The 15,143-nt window shown below is 40.9% G+C and overlaps 1 pseudogene; it reads left to right on the forward strand.

The window, feature by feature from the left end:
• The first annotated feature begins 13,148 nt into the window (after positions 1 to 13,148).
• Positions 13,149 to 14,129, forward strand: LOC136503269 (uncharacterized; annotated as a pseudogene).
• Positions 14,130 to 15,143: the final 1,014 nt, after the last annotated feature.

Consider the following 15,143-nt stretch of genomic DNA (forward strand, 5'->3'; position numbering starts at 1 on the left):
GAGGATTCTACTACCAATCTTTAAAACATTTAAGGATTTCGGTTAAGTTGCTCGACTCTCAAACACAACTCTTGGTCCTTGGTGTCACCCGAACTTTCTTAGCATAATTCTTTGTTGCTAAGGGCATCGGCCAAGACTTTTGCTTCTCCAAGTGATAGCACTTTTCTAAGTCATAATCAATCTCATTCCAACGAGGATATCACAAGCTCAAGACCAACTTGGTGAAGATGTCCTGTAGATTCTTGTGATCCTCCTAGATGTCACTCTTACTTCCAATAAGATATTACTACCATGCTCCACAATGGATAACTCCAGATAACATGTTAGGTAGTTTAACTCACGCTTCCTTAGCTGACTTAATGAACAAGCCACTACCTTTCCTCTCGTATAAGGACACATTGTCAAGGTGCATCATTGTAGATATGAAGCTCTCGTCCGAATCTGGCAAAGCTAATACATAGGTTTTACTTCAACCTCTTCTTGGACTCCTTCAAACACTTACCTGAAGTTTCTTGATCTAAACTAACTTAAAACCTCTTCTAGTAGCATTATCAATATCTTGATAATCTTGGTTAAACCTCCCTTGAACCAAAACTCACTTTTCTAACTTGGTAAATCATTGAGAAGTTCTGAGTCTCCATTGAATCAACTGTAGATGTCCAATATCTCCTTCCTACGTCATCCATACCAACCTATCCTAGGTATGTTGGAGATTAAACTCCCAATTGATAATAGCTCGAAGAGAAGGTCAATTCTTGATGAATACATCAGTTACTTGTAGATGACCCAACAAATTTATCCATCTACGCTGGATGATGACCTCTCATCCAGAGGCATAACCTATACTTCCAAGTGAAACTCCAAAACATATGAAACCTTCGTCTTGCAACTTCTTTAGCTTGGCTACCCCCCTTAAGAAAAGATAAAGTAGGGGACACAAGAAGGGTAGCTTTCACCTTCTTCTAGATGAGCTAACTAGTATCAAGATGTTCTAACATCCCATTGATACTCTTGTGTATGGGCAAGAACAAGAAATCTAGAATTCCTCGCGAGTAGAAAAACAGCAGCACAGTAGAACATCTGTAACTCTCATTTCATTAATCCAATGATATTGTAGCTTATAACGTTGGAAAGCTTATCAAATTCTCCACAACTTCCTTATAGAACACTTTTCCAAATTCTACAGTTAACTTGGTATAAAACAGTGCACAAGAGAAACTATTCTAGATTCCAAACAGCACAGAGCCATCGCCTTGTGATTTTCGTATCTCCATAACCAAAATAGCTATCAAGTTGATTCTTGCGCTCAGGGAAAGATATTGAAGTCTACTATTGTCCAGCATTTTCTATAATTTTAGGTCATCCAAGAACAGAGATATAAACCAAAGAGTGCAGACTACTCCGAAAGGAAGGATAGGGAAAACAGAAGAAAATCAAAACCCGACTATTTATTTCATTAATCCTTATACCTTAGTCCTATAAACTAAATGAAATTGTGGGAACACCCAACAAGATCATTGCAATCATTACAAAGATTCAAAACAATCATAAGCATAATGACAATTCCACAAACATTAAAGTTGCACAACTCAATCATTGACTCAACTTGCGATACTATCGTCCTCATTGTACTAGGGGTAATAATCCTTAGACTCATCTATAGATTACGCAAGAAGGTGGAGAGGAACATTTCTAAAAGCATATCGAATCAAAGAGTGGAGATGAGAGCAAAGACTTTAGAATAAGCACTAAGGTAGAGATGAATAGCAAGGGTAGAGATATAGTAGAGAAGAAAATATCAAGGTTCATAGAGCAAGGATTTTTGTAGCAACTTCTAAACCTTAAAATGACTAGTTTGTACTAGGCTTGCGTTCTACAGTCAGCATTGCTCAGATACCACTTTGTAGCACCTGGTTTTAAGAACAAAACCATATACACACCATATATGAGGCCAAGAAGTCAAATCTCACATATAGCTACAAATAAGGGTAATATCAATAGACAATGCTCAATATATAATGTACTTAGTATAAAGAATATAAACTTAGATGGCAAACAATGGAAAGACAACTCCGATCTTCGGGGAAAGACTCCAATTCCATAGGGACAACTGACTGGTTGATCACAAGCCTAATTCCTCCAAACTCTAGCAATCTGGTACCCATCCGGGATTTTCCAAAGATTTGAAAAGTAAAGCAAGCGTAAGTACATGTCATACTCAACAAATATAACATGGGGTTCATGAGGCTCAAAAGGCTGACACTGGTTTAACTACGTTTAGCTTTTAATGAGTCATCTTTTAGCAATTGAGTAGCAACAAGTTTATCACAAGCCCATATAAACACATGATCATGTAAATATGAATAATGAATAGCATAAACAGTAATCATTAGTGAGCATCTTTATCATTAGTATCATCGGTGTTCATCATCTATTTCGTAAGCTTTCCAAGGCTGCTCGTAACCGTGAGCATGGTCGATATACCGGTTTTACACTCTGCAGAGGTTGTACACTTTCACTGTGAGTCGTCATTTACCCTTTTGCCCGAGGTGATCAGCCTCTTGATCCACTACCAAGGAAGGTCGGCAGGGTTCACTATGAAGTCTTTCAAAGGTTTGTCTAACAAGTTAGGGCCAATAGATTCACTCGGCAAATAGATGTAGATCCCCCCTTCCTAATGGCACAATGACGTGCAGCCTATACACAAGGGGACAGAGGCCGCACTATACCCGATTCAGCAAGCCATTCTTATGCCAATAAAGGTAAACTCTAACAAGCTAGAAAAGGTCCTCACACTGAGCTAAAGCTAGAGCCATATAGCCCTCACAGCTGTACTGTAAGTCTCGGATGATCACTTACAGATAAGTCCTTAGGGAGAGGAATCTAGAGCACCATAAAGCAGCCCAATGCTCTAGCCCCCTTGTTCCATGTTGCTAAAAAGCATCTTTTAGTGTTTATTTCATATACCATTAGTCAAGTTACAAGATCATGGCTTTAGTTGAGCACTAGCATCATACTACCCAATGCAATAACCCAAAGGAATCAAGGCACAAGGTACAAAGTACTAGGAAATCCTTAGTGGCAATCAAGGTAGACACATGCAATATGAATTAAGTAATTAACAGTGAATAGGCAACAAGGAAGGTCCCATGCTATACTTGTCTTAAACTTAGATCCTTCTTCAAATCCAAAACTTCAAAGATCTTCTTCTTGATCAACACGTAAAGCTCACCGACTGGACATGATCATAAAGCACCACACAAACATCCATGCAATTATACACGAAGCAAACAATAGATCTAAATTAGAACAATACACCAAACATAAAATCAAGATAAAAAGTTCGTAAAATGAATCTACCTCTCGCTACAAACACACAAACGCGAAAAGCACTCTAATCGGACCTGCGGTTGAAAAAATACAACTACCGAAAGATTTGCTTTATATGTGAAAAAGAAAATTATAAGATTCATTCATTTTAACTATATAAATTCATATATATAAGATATTTATAAATATTATAAATTGAATTAAGTCAAATTTAGATTTGAATTATAAAACTAAAGTAAAACAAATCATATTTTATTTATAAAATCTAGTTGCACAATTATTATTCAAGTTAGGAGTTAAACCATGAAATTCTAGAATTAGTGACATGATAAACATCATTAATAATGCGTAGTTTATGTTGTTATGAATCCAACGCAACTTGAATGAGCTAAAACGGAGTTGAAATGTAAAAGATATGAATTAAACAAGATTTCCTTTAGTAAAATAATAAATTAAATCTAATCATAAATTTTAAAAGTTGAAAATATATCTAACAGTAGTATGAACATGTAGATTATGAAATTACGAACCTAACGCAAGTTGAACGGATCAAATGGGAGTTAAAACGGAGATTTTATGGCTAAAACAAGATTAGTGGCAAAACTGTAAATAAGTGAAAATGTATTTTGGATCTAAACCGAAAAAACTATGCTTTCCAAAGAAGAAAACGTAATCTGTGATTGCGCTTTGGACCGCGGGTTTGAAAATAGAAAACTAGAGGGGCTCTTTAGCAAGATGGCCACGCGAAGAGGTACACTCTAATCTGGACTCTTGATTTCGAATCAGACAGCCGAGAGTGGAGAGGGGGAGAGCTGGCCGCCAGAACAGTAGCTGGGCGCGGCGGCGCTCCATGGCCGACGACGGAGCACGCCGGCGAGGCTCGGAACACTGCCTATGGTTCACGGTTTTCAACGGGAAAGGCACGGGGTGAAAGAGGAGGTTGAGGAGAGCTCACCTAGGGCACTGGTGGGGACCTCCAAGCACCAGAGACGGCGCGCGGCTTGGCGAAGCAGACGGCGGACGGCAGCACTAGGTTGCGGCGCGGTTACGGCACTCCCAGGTTGGGGCGGCGGTGCTCGGGTGGATGCGGGCGGCACGGCGCGGAGACTTGCTATTTATGGCGCTGGCGCGGCTTGGGAAACACGCAACCGGGCGAGTTGGGGAGGCATGGGACTCTGTGCAGCGGCAATGGAGAATCCACGGCGGCTACATCGTGAGGTAGGAGATGGCGCCGACTAGTGGGCCCGGCGCGTCAGTTGCAGAAGAGGCGCGGGTCCACAGCTCAGTATTAAAAAACTTTACGCAATTTAAAAAACTTTACTAAAGCAGTATTATTGTTTGTACCAAAATTGAAATGTCATGTTTGTTCCAATGGTGCATACGTCTCTTATGCTAGTAAAAAAGCACTTCCTAACCATATGTGCAATATGGCCTGCTGCTCGTTCTCTTATTTAGCATACCTGTCTAAATAACTCTGCATGTAGGGAATGCTTTTTATTTTTTATTTCTGTTCTATTTGATTTAGAAGCTTAGTGCTTTGCTCTTTTCTTTTCTTTTCAGCAACAACAATCAGCAATAGCTATGCTATAATTTGTAAGTTCTCTTGTGCAGTTAGATGAGGCCTTCGGATGTGGTCGTCGCTTTACTCTTGTGGGTTGACTTCATCAGCATACAGCACAGATTCTACAGCAATGCACATGGTGCTGAAATAGTGTCCAGGTATTACTAGTTCCAGCAATTATCAGACAAAATGTTATTTCTCAAATGATTTTGGGTCAACTTGCCTTGTCTTTCTACGGATTCAGATTTGAATTTTTTTTTCTGTATTTCGGTATGATCATGACAATTATCTTAAATAATATTTTCAATGGGTGTAGACTTTGGTTGAGTACCAAATCATTTTGATCGTGCCTCTCCATGAAAGTAGCTTTCTCTATAATAATCAATTTCATCACAATTTGTAAATGAGGAAATGTCGCTAGCTACATCCTGAATATTATAAAGAATAGATTTCATGATCTGAGTACATTTTATAAAATCCTTCAAGGTTTGCAAAGACAGCAAATCTTGACTCCTCAAACTGTGAACTAAACAAGCATTATCCTTGCCTCTGAATTGCATTGAAAGTAGACGTTATTGATAGGACTGTAAACTATAAAGTCAGTAGTAAGAACTGACTGCTTGCTAAGGATGAAACTAGGAACGGGAAGATCCCGTACCGACCGACACCGTATACCGCAAATACCGACCGTATACCGTAATCACAGGAAAATTTGGAAACGGGAAAATTATTCAGGAAAACGGGCGGAACCGGGATCGGAATCGGGCGAGCTATTTTCCCATGGGAAAAATCCCGACGGTATTCCCGTGTTTGCAGGCGCCCAGCCCAATAGCCCGCTAGTCCGCAACTCTGGCCCAAGGATGAGTCGCTTCCTGTCCACTAGCCTGGCTTCATTTATAATTTACCTCCGTGCTAGTGCTGATTCAAAGGGCGAGGTGGGACTAATGCTTGCTGAGTGCGGGAGTGCGGTGTGCAGTGTGCTGCAGTGCCTCTGTGCACTGCTGCTGCTTGCGGCATGCCTGCCTTAGTGTCTTGTGCATGCGTGCCAGAAAAGAGGCAGGGACAAACGAGCTGATGCGCTGGTTTTAACTTTATTTGTTTCTTTTATTCCCCATCTATTGGTTTCCTTTGTAGATCTCCAGGAGCAGCAAGGTTTGGCCCTTTGTTCATTTTTCTTTTCCATTTTCTTTTTTTGGTAGTTTTGTAGTTTTATTTGCATAAATATTCTGACGAGCTCACTAGTTGCTATTGTTTGCATAAGGATTATGCATGGTTGCTATTGTTGCATCGAGCTCACTATTTCAAGTGGTTACATATATCGATGTTCCCGTTTTGTGTTACCGCTTCCCTATCGTAATCGACATGTTCCCGTTCGAAATATTCCGTTCCCGATATACCGTAATACCGGATTCGTTTTCCCGTCCGGCCTTCCCGTTCCCGTTCCCGACCAAAAAATACGGGAGCGGGAATGGTTAAGACATTTTCCCGACCGTTCCCGACCGTTTTCATCCCTACTGCTTGCATTTGGTAAATTTAAACTTACTCAACTAAACTTACCAAATGCTTTTCAGTACATGCAAGTGAAACTTACCAAATGCTTTTCAGTACATGCAAGTATTTAATTGAAACCAAACTGCAAGTATATTGCAAAATTACCTCAGTTTCAGTACATGCTTTTCAGTGAAGGCAGAATGAAATAGTTGAAATGGCTTTGCATGTACTTGCAGTTTGGTTTCAAGAGCTAGCAGTTTATAGTTTTGGAGCTTAGTGGATTTTCAAATGCTAATTAGAGTTTTTGTTAGCCTAGGTATTGTTACATCTATTTAAGCTCATTACTTGGTACTTATTTTCTTTTAGTTCATTACTGGCTACTTATTTTCTTTTGTGCTGTTTGGTTCATTTGCAGGTTAAAGCAAGGAGTAAAGCGAGCAACATGGGAGCTACAGATTTTTTTGAGCTGTGTTTTAATATTCTGGTGCACTTATGGTTTGTAATATTCTCGTTCATTTTGTGATTGAGTTGGGCTGTTAATAATCTGGATTTGAATGTCATGTTACGTGGCCTGTGCTGTTATAATGGGCCTTGTTCATTTTGATATATATGTGGTGTTATTTATATGTGACGTTTGTTCATTTTGATGGAGCACTTGGATTACTTATGAACTTATTTGTGATATATTGTGAGACATGTGACATTTGTGATATATATGAGACGTTTGTGATAAATATGTGGTGTTTGTGATATATATGTGCTGTTGATGATATATATGTGATGTTGGTGATGTTTGTTATATATATCTTCTGTTTGTTTGGATGGAATGTAAAAAACAAATAAAAAGGCTGTTTTCAGTCACTTTGCCGAGTGCAATGGCCATGACACTCGGCAAAGTGATGACCTGGGAACATGCTTTGTCGAGTGCAAAGGCCATTGCACTCGGCAAACATCACAGATTTGCCGAGTGCCACGGGCCAGGCACCCGACAAAGGTCGCCTATTTGCCGAGTGTCTTGCCGGTGGCACTCGACACAGTGGCCACCTTTGCCGAGTGTCTGAGTCAACGGCGCTCGGCAAAGAGGCGACCTTTGCCGAGTGCTTGACCTTGACACTCGGCAAAGCCGCCGTCACGGTGGCGCCCGCCATCATGGCGACTTTTCTTTGCCGAGTGTCAGATTAGCACTCGGCAAAGGCTTTGCCGAGTGCCCGATAAAGTGCACTCGGCAAAGAGGTCTTTGCCGATCAACTGTTTATCGAGCGCCCTTTGCTGAGTGCAACACTCAGCAAAGGCTTTGCCGAGTGTATATCGGCCTTTGCCGAGTGCCTGGGACACTCGGCAAAGAAGCCGCCTTCGGTAGTGGTAGCAGGGAAGCAGCGCGAGTAGCAGGCCGGGGAGGCATGGGCGTGGTGCCTCCATGCACGCCGATAATGCCATGTGGGTCCTAGATGTCATAGATACAAAAAAATCCATGTGTTTTTTTGTGCTAAAACACATGTGTGTTGTATAGCATTTCTGTTACAATTACTTGCATGTTGGTAGGTTGGTATAGCGTACATAATTTGTCTGAAGGTATTCAACTTAGGGTATGATGTATTATCTTCAAATTTTGCAGATGGATTGTTACTCTGTATGTTTTTATGGGGACTTTGAGAATCTGAGGAAGACATGCATGGAATTGTTTGATATCCTGCCTACTTTAGTGACCATGTATGTATTATAATCGACAAGTTTGGTAGTGAGGTAGCATTGGGAGGATGGTTTTGTCGTGGAAAGGATAAGGTCCCATTATGTGTTGATGAACTCAGAGGCCAATGGGAAGCACTGCATAAAAGATTGTGAAAATCACTAATGCGAGTTCTTTGGAGGTGGTGGTACGTAGGAGCCACTCGTGACGTGCCAAATGTTGAAAGGGATCAGAAGGGGCCGATGAAGTTGAGCCCATGGATAGCCTAACTCAAGAGTCCAACATGTTGGAAGAGAGAGAGCAATGCATTTCAACAGGTTCTGTCCCCTATTTCCAGCAAGGAGAAAACTCCGAGATTGTTGGCCGAAGTTACAGTAACCCTTTTCACTACTACATAGAGCATTTTTAGAGGAGGACATTTTTTATTTTCAGCGGTGAGCACACCATCGGCCTCTAACCGATCATCATTGTTAATCGCCATTTATAGAGGCAGCAAGCCGTTATGGCATTTACAGAATCGGACGTGTTAAGATGCCTGCCTCCGTTTCTCCTACAACTAAAAAGAACAAAGCGTGGACACTTTTTGGTGCGACATTTGTTTTGGGTCTGCCGTCACCTCTTCGTGCGACAAAAATGTCGACACGTCGGTCTGCCTTCCCCATGCAATCCCGTGAGTCACCCGCAATCGAAACCGCCCCATCCGCAAGCCCACCCGCGATCGAAACCTCCTGGCTCCAGAAAAAAAAGAAAAAAGAAAAACAAAGACGCTAGAAATCCTATTGGCCTGCTGAGAACCGTGTCTCGCGCCGCCGCCGTCGCGTGCGTCCCGACAGCCGCGCGACCCGCTGCAAGGGCCCTCCACCGGTCGCTGCTGCCTGGTCGCAGTCACGGCCAGGACGGGGGAGGACCGCCGTGCCCCTACCGTGGCGACCGTAGCTGGCCGGGTGCTCTCCTACTCGGGAGGTTTGGGAGGGATGTGTGCGCACCATGGATGGCCTCGCCGGTGGCCTACTCCATGGCTGCAGACCAAGGTACCACTACTCCCATTATAGATCCCCTGGAGCTCCGATTTGGCATGACGAAATCCTGCCCTTGGACTCAAGCCCTCTTCTCCATTGTGACAGGGGTGGGGAAGGGTGAGGGTGGTGGGCCGCCGCTAGCCGCCCTTGGATCCTCTCCCCCGCGGCGCTCCCTCCGGCTTCCTCCATGTGGCTAACTCCTCGGCACCCTCAGATCCGCCCTCACCCTTCTAGCTGCACTGCAATCCTTCCCCCACTAGGCGTTTTGAATCCAACAGTGTTAAGCACATGGTAGACGGTGGTAGAATCTACGTCGGCGTCGCCTTGCTCATTGCCTGCATCTCCCCTTCAACCATGAGTGTCCATGAGGTATTGATCCTTTCCTCAGTTTTCATATGGATGATTGAATGATCTTAACGAAGCCACAATTTTTGCATGGTTGCCTACGGGGTGGGGGGTGAAGATCCACTCGAGCATGGCACCAGGTGTTTGAATAGGTATGCCGAAAATCCATCAAAGCTACCAGGCACACAACACCAATTCACTCGCTGAACATATACAAGGTCACGTCTTCCCTTTCCTCCTCATCTTGTTTTACTAAATTGGTTAATGATCCATCACGTGCATACATATTCATAAAAATCATTTGAAATGGATCAATTCTAATCCACACTCCATGTGTTTAATAAAATGTTTCTGAGAGGTTGGGAAATTATTTTCCACTAATGCACTTTATTCCTTAAACAATTGTACAAAATATATCATATATTTTTTTCCTGATTTTTGTGGTTGCCTACACAAGAATCCATTACATGAATTGGCCTCATCATTCAGTTTAGGTTGACTATAGTGTTTGTGTAGTCTGGATGAAATAGAAGCTACACCATTAAATACTATTGATTTTTTGTTTGGCTGTCTGGCCTAAATAAATATTTTGATTCATTATCTAATAGTTCTAGCCTTTTTTTTTGTTAGCAAAATAGATTAAGGTGACCCCGGCCGGTGGTAGGGCAGGTGAACGACCCTGGCTGGTGGTAGGGCAGGCGAACGACCCCGGCCGGCGGGAGGCAAGCGAGCCCCTTATCTGTTTGGGCACTTCTCCCCGTCGTTGTGGATCCATGAGCCCATTGCCTGGTCACGAGCAGAGGCGAAGGAGGAAGGAGCATATGCGAATGCGGACTTGGCAGCGGCTACCGGACTCCTCCACGGCGCACCTCCTCCTATAGTTTTTTTTATATGTGTGAAGGTTAGCTTAGGTGTTGTAGTTTGCTTCAGTTTCTTATTAGTTTTTTTAATTCATCGTGATTTTAAATATTTTTAATGCCCATCCTCGAACTTGATGGAAAAATATCTCAAGCTTGCTTGATCCAATTTGTTCTCCTATGCAGGGTACTCTTACTGATAACGAAGAAGACACCTACATTTATGTTTGTGACATTAATCCAAACATGCCAAGTGTTGGAAAGAAGCGTGCTGCAGAAAGAGGTCTCAAACATGAACATTTTAATATATTTTGACACCTAAGCATGGGTTCTGTTGTTCAACACTTGACTCTTATTTTTAGGCTACAGCGAGGAACATTCTCTCAGTTGGATACAAGGAAATGCAGAAGCTCTAAGTTTTGAGGATGGATCTATGGGCGGCTATACTTATTGCCTTTGGGATCAGAAATATGAGACACATTGAGAAAGCTCTATCAGAAGCTTACAGGTTGGCTAATTTCTTTAGAAATCCCAAATAGAAAACTATTAGTGCTCCTGTCTCGAGTACGTTGCGAGATGATACACATCAGTATGTTGTAGCGATTTCTTTCATATTTTGGATGTTTGCAAACTTTTAACCATTGTCGGTTAAATTATATAGCATGTGTTTTTATATACAAGTTTGGAAATGATGGCGCTTGTTTCACCAGCCATGCAGAAATTCAGAATGTTGCATAATGCTTGTGCTAAGGTTTTATATCTAGATGGTAGCATCAGCCAGGTGTGTTGTATATGTGAGGGAAAGAAAAATCTTGACTTGCTAGAAATTGGTGGTACTTGAACTGCAATCCATTGCAATACTATAATAGTTTCATTATTGTAGCATTTATATATGCTTATTGGTTCATGTCCTCACTGCTCATATCTAAATAGTGAGGGAGACAAAAATCTTGAATGGCTAGAAATCTGCATCATTTATTCTGTATTTTTTTGGTATACTATCTGTTTGTTGGCACTGAACATCGCACAAAGAATAAGGACACAGAGCATCATCTATTACTATCGCACAACGAATAGGTTCCTTTGCTTCACTGTCCACCGTCATTCTTACAATTATTGGTATTTCTTTCTTATAATTATCTACATGTTCTTCCAAAAAATTTCAAGAAAGTTAATTTAGTAGGCTATTATTGGTCAATTTTCTTTTTTTAAGAAAATCGAACGGAACCTGCAAATTATTTTGTTACTAATTATGGATTAGTAAAATAAGTGGCAAGTAGCCTATCATGCTTTCAGAAATAGCAAGCAGAAAAACTACACCAGTGAATAAATGGATTCATAAAACAAAGGAAATTCGATCAAGTTAGCTGCAGCCTTGCATAATGTTGTCAGGTTTCTAAGAGCACAAGAAAGATATTCAGGTACTGAGATTCCTATAGCATGATTTAGTCCTCCCTGATAAAATAAGTAGCACATATTTAACATGAGAGACATGACCTCTTATTATATTGTATCCGTGATTTGTTTCAAATATATATATATTGTATCCTTGATTGTTGTGGTTATTTTCTTTTTGTTTCACAAATTTAGCCAGTTTTTTGCAAGAAAAAATAGTTCTTGATATAATTTGTTTGGCTATTGATATTAATAGAGAGAAGGTTCTGCACTCGGAAATGGTATGGTGAAATGTTGGTTGAGCATTTCAAGCATGCCCTGAGATAGGTATTGTTTATGTCAGAACATTGTTGTTGTGAAATGTTGGTTGGGTTTGGATTGAGTAAGAAAAGCAAGTTAAATATGATGGGTTTTTCGGGTATGAGTCGGTATTGGTAGGCTAGAAGCCTATATTCTGATGTGCCTATCTTATGGCGCATCTTTGTGAGCTGGTATGCTAGAAGCAAACTGCATAACTCAGTGCTGTCCTAAGTTCTAGTTATACTTAGATATCTTTTTATTGCTTTATAGGTAATGTGCTTTGGCTCTCCTCTACATCCTATTAGGATCACAAGCTTCAAGATAGTATTGTTAAAGAGAAGATGCCTGAACCCAATAAACATGGACACCTTAATTGAGCTCCTTTTAATGTATTCTCTTTTTATTGAATTGGACTGACTGAAATATAAACTATACGTCTTACCATATGAGTGTGCACTAGCTATGGGTTTTTAATTAATAATTAATTAGGTTCATACTATCGTGCAGGATGATATGAAAGAATTTAGATTCAAGCTTGCGATAATCTTGCTATCATCAGAGTTAAACAAACGAAAGGGTGCTATATATCTTGATAGGGATAAAAATATTGGAAGCCCAAGCAACTGTGCCATAATAGAGAATCCAAAGATGGCTGATCAAGTGTCCACAAAAAAGAGAAAACATTCTGAGGAGGCCGAATGCTTAGTGGTTCAAACGGGCACCCCTCAATACATACAAACTCAGAATAAATCCCCACAAGTCCATGACAACCAAGACCCTGATAAGTTTTGGGCATTTGAGGCCATGAAAGACATGCCAATGAACAAGGAAGAGATGACTGAGTTACTATGTGATTACGTCAGGGCAATTTAGGATGAAGCGACGTTGAAGTAAGCTACAAGCTTATTTTAATTACTTTATTTACTAATAATAGTGTGCTTATCTTATATGACGAAAACCATCATTTGTATCTAATGCTTTGCAGGAAGCCTTGGGTTAAAGGTTTTCATCCCTCCATGATTGCCCTTAGTGTCAAGGACCTACGAGAGTTGTTAATAAACAATCGAGACATCTTTGAGAACTGTTTCAACTTAGGTGTTCGTTCTCAGGCGGCTCGAGAGTACAATACAATGAAAAAATACAATAGTATTATGAAGCATCACATGGACCTGAGATTCTGTGTAAGCACATTTTTAAAATTCTTATCGTGCTATATTATATTGTCTTATTTGTTGTTCTCCTAATTGTATAAAGTAGGCCAAGTTATACTAATCCTGATTCTCGATATCCTTCTCTTCCAGAAAATATGTGCTTTAACAAAAATACCAGAATACCATAAAAATACACTAAGAAAGAAATGGCTGCTGTGATTGGTGTATGTGAGGATATGGAATACAGCTTAGCACAATGCAGATACGTAAGTCACTTGCTCCTGCTTTTATTACTTGTTTCCTATATACTATTCTAAATGCTACCATGTTTGTAGTTTCTTTTGCCATGGCTGCATGTTCGAAAGTGTATGCTTTATGTTTTCAATCAAAAGGAGAAGATGCTTATCATGATTGATTCTAGACCTATTGAAGACTGGTGTAAAGACACACCAGCGCTGATGTATACCAGGTACACTCTTCAATTTACCTTGCAGTACACGGACGCAGTGAATGTACATATTCCTGGATGGAATGAGGATGTCTTCAAATGGAAATTCAGATGGTAAGGAAACATTGTAGAGGTATAGATGGGTAACTAACTCATAGTCACTATGGCTTGCAATAATAATACCTATGATTTAACTATTTCTATATATCGCTGATCGTAAATCTTGCCACAGACACTTAAGTGGATATCTTATTCTATAGTATATGTCTACGTGGAATAGACCAAAAGCCACACATATTTATACGGTGAGTATAACACTTTGTTTTAAGTTTTTGTGGAAGATTTTTCAAGAGACGTAGTATTACACATGCGACAAGCACTAATATTGACATATATATACTCGAGCCTGCGTACAGGATGGTATGGAGATGCGGTAGAACTTATTCATGGATTTATTGGCACAAGAAAGAAATGGATATTGGAGATTTCTTCCTGCCGATGTAAAACATTATCTTAGGCGCATCACGGAAATGTCTATAAAGTAGAGTTTATAAGCCTGTGACACCGCGCTCTCCGTGACTGTTAATTTCATAAACTTTGCCTTTTGGATTAACTATAACTTTAATGTTGATATTTAATTTTTACAGTATTGTTATCTTATTGTGCGATCCATATGTTTTTAGTATAAATTGTTAGCTATCCTGAAGCAACGCACGGGCACGCTACCTAGTAAACTTAAAAAACAAAAAAAAATTTGTGTCTTTGAGGGTTCAAACTGTAGGGACCGTGAGGCCTAAGAGAGGGTGTGAATTAGATAACTTAAAAACTACTTCTAACTATATATGGCCTCTAATTTCAACTTAGTCAAAACCTATGCAAGAAATAAACTACCTAGATGTGCTAGTAAAGCTAGGCTAGGTGTGTTGCTATCTCTACCGCAAAAGAGTTATACAACCTAGGTTTCAATCCTATCAACTAGCCTATCAACTGAGCTTGGAAGGTAAAGCACACAACCTAAGTACACAATGTAAATGCGGGAGCTTGATTGAGATAGAGATGCAAACTCACATCGATGACTTTGGTATTTTTACCGAGGTATCGTGAAGCTCCTTGCTTCCGCCTAGTCCTTATTGGAGCCCCTCGTAAGGATGCCCTCGCAAGGGCCAAGCTCCCGGTTAGGCAACTCCATGGATATCCCCCGGCCTTCCTCATGCTCAAGTGGGTCTCTGAGTGGCCTCTCCCGGACCGCTCGCCGCCGTCTTCACTATTCAGCTTCCGGCCAAACCGCCACGAGCCTTGTTCCCTCTAGTACCGGGACGCTATGGTCCAATGTTGCACTACTGGCTCGGTTCGATGCATGATCCTCTATGAACAACAGTAGTGTATAGTCCGATGCCTGTCCTTCTGCTAGTCCGATGCTTGGTCCGATGCCTTCTAGATGCCTCCCTGCTAGGGTTCGGTGGCCTTTGGTCCGATGCCCTTTTGGGTCCGTTCCGATGCCCTGCTGAGCCCTTTTTCAATTTGTTTCTTCAAGATCTTCATGTTTGGCTTTGTTCTAT

This window comes from Miscanthus floridulus, chromosome 14, assembly GCF_019320115.1.
Source record: "Miscanthus floridulus cultivar M001 chromosome 14, ASM1932011v1, whole genome shotgun sequence".
NCBI lineage: Eukaryota > Viridiplantae > Streptophyta > Magnoliopsida > Poales > Poaceae > Miscanthus > Miscanthus floridulus.